Here is an 8,578-nt window from a genome sequence, read left to right as displayed (position 1 = left end):
GAAAATGGGAGAAAGGAGAAAAATGGGTCACGGTTAGAGGAAGAAGATGAAGTTTTGAAATTTTCCTTCCTTTCTTTTTCTTTCCTTTGTTTTTCCTTTCTTCCTTTTTCCTTCCTTCCTTTATATACTATTTTCTTTTCCTTTTCCTTCCTTCTAGTTTTCCTTTCTTTTTCCCTCCAAGCAAACATATATATATATAATAAATATAACTTAACAAATATCTCAAAATCTAGATATTTATTAAATTACCGTTTCACCCGAAACGCCTTAAATTCTCCGTAAAGGATTTTCCGCAGTCAAATTCAATTTATTTATCGACGAGAAATTCTAATTGGCATCGAAATATCTTTTCGATTATAAAACTCCAAAATATTATTAACTTTGGCTTAAAAGCCTCCGAGCCAAAATCCAAAATACACCAAAAATACATAAATGGTACTTTAAAATTATGGGTCTTACATCCTTCATGCAAATGCATCCAAAACACAAATACACAAACTTAAAAGTGATGCCGAATACTATGTGTGGGATGATCCATATATGTGGAAATTCTGTAGCGACCAGGTGATTAGGCGATGTGTTTCCCACCATGAGGCTCAATCCATTCTTCATTTTTTGTGTGCCTCTCAAGCTAAGGGACATATTAGTCCTGTACGGACAGCAAGAAAAGTCTTAGACTCGAGTTTCTTTTGGCCTACTTTGTATAAAGATGCTTTGGACACTTACAAAACTTATGAACAATGTCAAATAGCAGGAACAACAATCACTCGTATGAGTGACATGCCTCAACAACCTATGCTTTTTTGTGAAGTATTTGATGTGTGGGGAATTGACTTTATGGGCCATTTTCCTGTATCTTTTGGTTTTGTCTACATTTTACTAGCTGTTGATTATGTTTTGAAGTGGGTGGAAGCAATACCCACTGGGACTAATGATTCTAAAGTTGTTGCAGGTTTTATCAAATCAAATATTTTTTGCAAGTTTGGAATACCACAGACCATCATAAGTGATCAAGGCACTCATTTTGGTAACCGCGCCATGGACACTTTGCTTCGGAAGTATGGGGTTGTGCATTGTGTTTCTACACCTTATCATCCCCAGACTAATGGGTTAGCTGAAATCTAAAATAGGGAAATCAACTAGAACTTAGAAAATATGGTTCAGCCAAACAGGAAAGATTGGAGCCACCGACTTGAAAAAGCTCTTTGGACTCATAGAACTGCCTACAAAACACCAATAGGGATGTCCCCTTATCGACTTCTGTTTGTTAAGGCATGCCACCTCCCAGTGGAAGTAGAGCACCTTGCTTATTGTGTTGTCAAGAGTTGTAACCTTGAGATGGAGAAAGTAGGTTTGGAGAGAAAGCTTCAATTGCAACAACTTGAAGAGCTTAGACTTGAAGCTTATGAGAACTCTCGGATCTATAAGGAGAAAACTAAGTACTTTCATCATAAGATGATTTCTATGAAATAATTTTCCATTGGCCAAAAAGTTTTATTGTTCAACTCCCGTCGAAAAATTATGCCTGGGAAACTTCGATCGAAGTGGATTGACCCTTTTGTTGTTACTAACATTTTTCCTCATGGTGCAGTAGAAATAAAAAAGTGAAAACATTGAGAAAGTGTTCAAAGTAAATGGACAACGCCTCAAGCTATTCCATGAGAGCTCTGTGCTTGAAAATGCAACCATAGAATAACTCTTTTTGGAAAAGCACACCTACACTAAAGTTTGAACAAGGAGTTCCTTTTCCTTACTCCTATTTTATACTTGTTATTTTCATTGAGGACAATGTGTAATTTAAGTGTGAGGGTATTATTTAGGATTTAATTTGTTATAAAAAAATAAATAAATGAATTAAAAATTAAAAAAAATTAAAAATAAAAATAAAAAAATAAAAATGGACATTGCACTGCATGCTTTTTCATGAGATCTTGTGGTTGTAAATGTTGTGAGTTTTTTTGCACTGGCATGATTGGATAGTATCTTTGCATTCTTGGTAAAATAAATTGGATTAAAATGTTAAATTGTGTATCATTTGTGATAGGCCATTAACCTCTGTGAGATTTTTTAGCCTTATTATGAATGGAATACATTTTCCCATCTTTTCTTTCTTGTGTGTTATCTCGCTCATGATTGCTAATTACACTAGAACTTGACTTGACTCTTGTTTGCATGCATATATTGAAATGATCTAGGCATTTTTTTTCTTGTTAAGCTACTAGCTAAATAAGCCTACCCTATAATTATCCATTTGTTTAAGCCTTTTTTAGCCTAATTATCCCACTATGTTATATAGCTCATTACAAGCCTAAAAGTGAAAAACAATGAATTGACCCAATCTTGGGGGATAAAGGAGTTTTTCCTTAAATAAGTGTAGGGTGCTCAACTTGTATGTTTAAATTTGAGGGTTAAAAAAAGAAAAAAAAAAAAATATATATATATATATATATATATATGAGGAATAAAATGAGGAAAAATTATTGTGTTTTGAGCAAATAGAGTGTGAAAATAAAAGTCAATGATATTTTGTTGAGTTACTTCTTAATGTTGTTTTTCTCTCTTAATCATTACTCATTTATCCTCTTTGATTTTCAACTTTTGTCTCCTTAGGATTATCTCACTCTTACCTTGGCCATGTTACAACCTGAATAAAGACATTTTCATCATTATGTGCATGTGTTTCAAATATAGATGTTAGAGGCTTGTCAAGCCTATGGCAGTGCTAGCTTTCATGATGTGCTTTGAGTGTAAAGAGTAGCCCAAACACTTTGAGTGGTTGAGAGAATTTATATCTTAGGAGGACTCTATCACTTATGATGCATTCTTTAGTTAACTTGTTCTCTTGTTTGCCTTGGTTGTGATAAAAAACTATTCATTTTGGCCTATGATAGGCGGTACGTTTACAATTTACATTCTTTTTAGTAAACCGTGCAGACCCGTGATAGGTGGCACCTCGGTAATTGGTACTTTGGCCTGCGATAGGCGGTACAATTATGATTTACGGCCCTTCGAGGAGGGTTTTGGTTTGGAATTCCGAGTCCATGCATTATGGCATATACGCATTGCATTAGGGTGCTTGGCACGCGAGTCGTGTTTGATTTGAGTCTATGATTGAGTGTTTTGAATTTTGATTTATCGTGGTAATCGCGTTGAAGGTGCTAAGTGTTATGTGTTAATTATTGTGTGTAAGTATGATGGTTTTCGAAATCCCATTTGCCGTGGTAATCGCGTAGGAATTGCTAAGTGTTAAGTTGTGGACTTGAGTAGGAATGACTTGAGTTAATTCATGAATTTTTGGAAAAATGATGAGGGAAATCGATTTCCCAATCGATTGGATGAGTTGCAGGAAGTTCACTATTTTAACCTAATCGATTTGCCAATCGATTGTATAAATATATCTTTCAAAATCTTTTAAGAAATCGATTTGGAAATCGATTGGCAGAGAGGCAGGAACTCAGCAAAACTGCCAAAATCGATTTGGAAATCGATTTGGCAACCCAGGGACTCATCAGAACTGACAAAATCGACTTAGAAATCGATTTGGTCATGCAAAAACTCAGCAGAACTGACCAAATCGATTTGGCAATCGATTGGCTCAGCAAAAGTCCTTATTTTGAGTTAGATAATCGATTGCTCAATTGATTTATCAATGCTTTGGTCAGTTATGTATTACTTGATGGTTTGAGAACTTCATTTTGAGTTCATTGTTAATTGGCAAGCATTATATGAACTTTTAGCATATGGGAAATCCTTTTAAGGTGCATGCTTAGTTGAAAGGTTATTTTGTGCATTTAAAACTTAAATGTTATGTGTTATCTGTTAATTTCGGTTGGTGACCCTTTACAATTGTTGTGGAAATCTGGGTTTTGCCCTCAGATGAGAGTCAGGACGATCCTACCGGTTCGTACCCTACGGACGAGAATGGAGATGGGAACGCTTGACTGCAGCTACGTTAGGAGGATCTCACAGGGCGCGTGGAGATCACTCAGGGTGTATAGTTTTTGGTAGGATGATCAGATTAGGTTGATGTATAGGGACTAGACGTCCTACTTTTTGGGTTGAAGTATTTTGATTTGGAAAACTGTACTTATACTAATATTGTCAGTTTGACATCATATTAAGAATGGGTCCCATGTACCATTTGTTGTTGTGTAAATGCTTTGGATTTATATTTGGAGAAACTTTTCCGCTGCTTGTAAATTATACACCCTCGAATTAGTGGATTAATTGTTTTGCTCATTTGTTAAATCAAAAATATAAAAATATAAAACCCTTCCGAATTTCAATTTTCAATTTGGTTAATATTATTATATCAGATGTCCTTCCGAAACGAGTTGAGTTATTACCTCTATTTATATTTTATCAATTGTATTTGACCCGTGTGCGACAGTAGATCAACCCCCATACTCGTGTTTCCACCTTCAAAAATTACAATAGATCACATTGTTTCTAAGTTTGATTGCATTAAGTATGTCGCTATTGATAAGTTCACTTGTTGGTGCATTGTTATGACAATCTATGGTCTAGCTTCTACATGTGAAATAGTTAGGTATAATATATGCCTATTCCCATCCCATTATACACTACTCATATTTGGGGAAGGAAATTAAATTTTCATAATGGTGGATCAAGTAAACCTTCAGAGTTATATGTGAAACATGAGATAAATGTCATAGTGAAAATTTTGATGACGTTGATCTACCTAGTAAAAGTGCACGTAAGGGTACATTGCACAAGATCGATGACTCATCAACTACATCAATGTGGTAACCTCTTGATAAGGTTAATACAAAGGATTCACCAAAAAAGGGAAAAAGTAAGGTCTCAAAAAGATTAAAAAAAAAAAAAACAATCAAGTGTGATCCATCCTAGTAGGATTATAGGGATGTATTTGTTCGATGCAATGGCACGGATGCATGTAGTATTATTGCATCTATTAATAAGGTTCACCAACCTAGACCATTATTCAAAAAGTATACATATCGACCATCAGTCAACAAGGTGAAGCAACTTAGAGTTCTTCCCTTCAAGGATTGGTTACCGGTTGAAATTCATAAATTCATATATGATATTATTGATGTTGGTGATGATGGTAACTATGGATTCGTACAATGTAGCTTTTTTTTTTTAATGGGTGAGAACTCTTGAGCATTCACCCATCTAGAGTGTTTGATAGAGATTTAAGAATTCAGGCTTCATTACGAGAGACTATTTGATGGAGAAGTTTATGTTCAACATCTTATATAGAAGAGTGTATATGTTGCAGAAGTTGCAGCTATATCTAATTGGATGACTCTTCAAAAATGGGACATGTGGTTCCTTCAAAGTTTAACGTGGTTTTTGTCTCATTATCACTTGCAACTAATTCGTAAAAAAAATATTGTAATGAAAAAGCATGACTATGGAAGATTACATACAATCATCACACACAAGCTTAATTGCAAATATTTTCACACACTAAAAGTGAACCTATGATAAACATATCCAAAATAAGTCCTAAACATTACCAAAATAAGTAATAAACATTTACAAAATAAGTAATAAACATTACCAAGATATTTCCCTAAATTGATCAAGAAAAATAACATTTCCCTAAATATGTCTGAAATAAGTAAATATAATAAGCATCTACTAACTCCCTCTATTATTCCTATGGCATGGTACTACATTTTCTTCAATTTCTCTCACCACCCCTCTAAGTATGCAACATCATAATCAACTCATTTACGAGTTCGATTCCATTAAATAATACCAATTGACGGCCAATAAGGTCATTTGCTATTTATAAGCCTTCACCCTACATTAAAAAGAAACAAAATAATAAATTTAAATAAGACAAATTAAATGTCAAATGAATTTTTAAATGTGTAATGAATTTTTAAATATATAATGAATTTTCCGTTATATCCGCAACAAATTGACCTACATTGGAAGGACCTGCAACAGATGGATCGAGATTATCTGGTTCTTGCTGAATGATGTAAGAATGAGATATCATGTGAAATCACTCCATATAATCGTCCACACAGTATGTCAGATCATGTACTACTGCACTAGGATCAACTAGATGCACAATATACTACATGAACCTTATATCCACACTCCCATGAGTGATTGTATAACCTAATATCTTAATAATGAACCAAGAATGATTTGAACATAATTGCGTTGATGCAATACCATGTCTAGTAGATGTACATACATCTTCAAACTTTGTCGGATCTAGCCTCTAAATAAAGAAACCTGATAAAACGGGTACTCACTTTATGTTTTTCATACAATGTTCAACATACTTGATCAATAATGATCTCATCAAGTATTTTTCTAAAGGAAATAACCAAACCTTTATCCCTATTTGGCTTCCCGCGAGTGGATCTGGGTATCTTTTCAACATATCCAAGATAAGGTCTACAACAATCTCTACATAACAAAGGGAAATGCTCATAGATTCAAGCATGCAAATATATAAATATGCTGAAAAGACAATTGAGTTTATAATTAATAATAGATTTAAATATGTCTTTGGTCCTTGCAAATATATAACCTTTTGATTTTAGTCCCTGTAAGTTTTTTTGTTTGGATTTAGTCTCTGTAAAATTAGAGACGATTCTCTTTGGTCCCTAACGTCAAATCAACATTACAAAAAAAAGTGTCGGGACACATAGTCTTATGAATGCACACTAATACCTCAACTTTTATGATATACTAAAATTTAAAATGTGTTATATTATTAATTAATAAATTTATTAATTATCATTTAATAATTAGTGTTATTTTATATAAAAAAAAATATGAATAGAAATGAAAAGTGGGGTTTATGGGTTTTTGGAAAACTCGCCTTTTTTCGTGCCACGGTGGTTTGCCAGTTCTTTTTTTTTTTTTTTGTAACTTTTGATTTGACGTTAGGAGTCAAAGTCCATCGTCTCTAATTTTACAAGGACTAAATCTAAATAAAAAAATTTACGAGATCTAAAATCAAAATGTGGTATATTTGCATGGACCAAAGACATATTTAAACCTTAATAATATAATTTATCAACATACTAAGCAACAATTTCAATACCTATAAAAGACTTAGATACTTAGAAACCATTCTAGTGCGATCGATATTGGATTCACAGAGATTGTCATATAAGTGTGCAAGAGAAACAGCATCTCATGCATATCCTCACATGCGTCGAGGTCTTCGAAGCACCCTAGGTAAGAAAGACTAACAACAAATGCACTCTTGACACTAAAAAGAAGGGTGCAACCAATCAAAAAAAAAAAATAGAAATGCCTTTGTAGTTGCATCCATCTCTCAAAGCAAGTCACGTCAACGTTGCTTGTATACTTCAAGAAGCCAACTAAATTGAATATGTGTTTTATGTTTCACATTAAATTCAACATGGGCAAAGGCTTTGGTAACTCCAAGCATTTTGACTAATACATTTGCAGCCTCATCTTTGTCAAATACTATGACAATAAAGAATGCTTCTATGATGAGTATATGCAACAGTGACCAAAATTAGTAAGTGTGATCCTCATCTCCCCAATCGAAATATGGAGGTGGTTGGTATCTCGATGCCACCTCTCTACAAAAGCATATATGATCCCTTTGTTAATTATTTCGTAACTGCAGGTTAGCAACGGATATAATCTTAAACTCTTAACCAACTATTTCACCTCATCATGTTGAATGACAACTTGTTTTCCATTGTTGAATACCCTTAGTTCCCACATTCTGAAATAAATGGAAAAAAATGTAGGTGAAAACACATTATAGCAAAAACTATTAAAAGTTTAATATGACTGAAAAAATTACCCCTCCATCCCAAAGTCGAGTGGCCACATGGTCACCAAATTTCCTAAGGACAAATGTGTCAACAGGACCTCCAAGATCTCTATCAGGTTCTGGAGGATGATTCATCTTCTCTTGTTGGGCCTTCTTTTGCTATTATTGTGTTTGTTGTTCCCGTCGTGCCTATCGCTTATGTTTTTCCTGCAGCTCTTCAAGTCATGGAGCCTGTGAAGAAGTGTTCGATCTAACAAGACAACCCTGATTATTAGCAGAATCATTAATTCTAGCTCAATTTGTTCTATCAGTAAAGATAGTACGCATCATTTCTACAAACAAATAATCATATATCTTGAATTAGTCACTTACAATCAAAATCAAACATGTGTTTATCTAAATAACACATACAAGAACTCAGTTAGTGTAGCCTGCCAAACACAGTTTGCAGAGGTTTACGTCCATTCAGATCACGTGAATTGAATAACCAACCAAATGTACGTGATTTCAGTTCATGTAAGCTACGAAAACTCATTTTGCATATGTATATGTCAATATAGATCACGTATTGTATCAATCATTTGAACTTTCGCAAGCTTAATCTACGTAAACTTCGGTAACCAAGGAAAATTCCATTTCTAGTTTCTGTTTGAAAATTCCCTAACCCAATTTCAAATGTTTTTAAATCTCACTAAAAGCTACACAAACAACAAACCATATGAAAAAAATTAGTCTCCTATCATAAAAAAATGTCATCATGTAAAAAAAATATACATCATTTCGCAAAATATATATATATATATA

The sequence above is a fragment of the Cicer arietinum genome, chromosome 3, assembly GCF_000331145.2.
Source record: "Cicer arietinum cultivar CDC Frontier isolate Library 1 chromosome 3, Cicar.CDCFrontier_v2.0, whole genome shotgun sequence".
Classification (NCBI taxonomy): Eukaryota; Viridiplantae; Streptophyta; class Magnoliopsida; order Fabales; family Fabaceae; genus Cicer; species Cicer arietinum.
The sequence above is the reverse complement of the archived record's forward strand: the minus strand, read 5'-3'. Positions refer to the sequence as shown.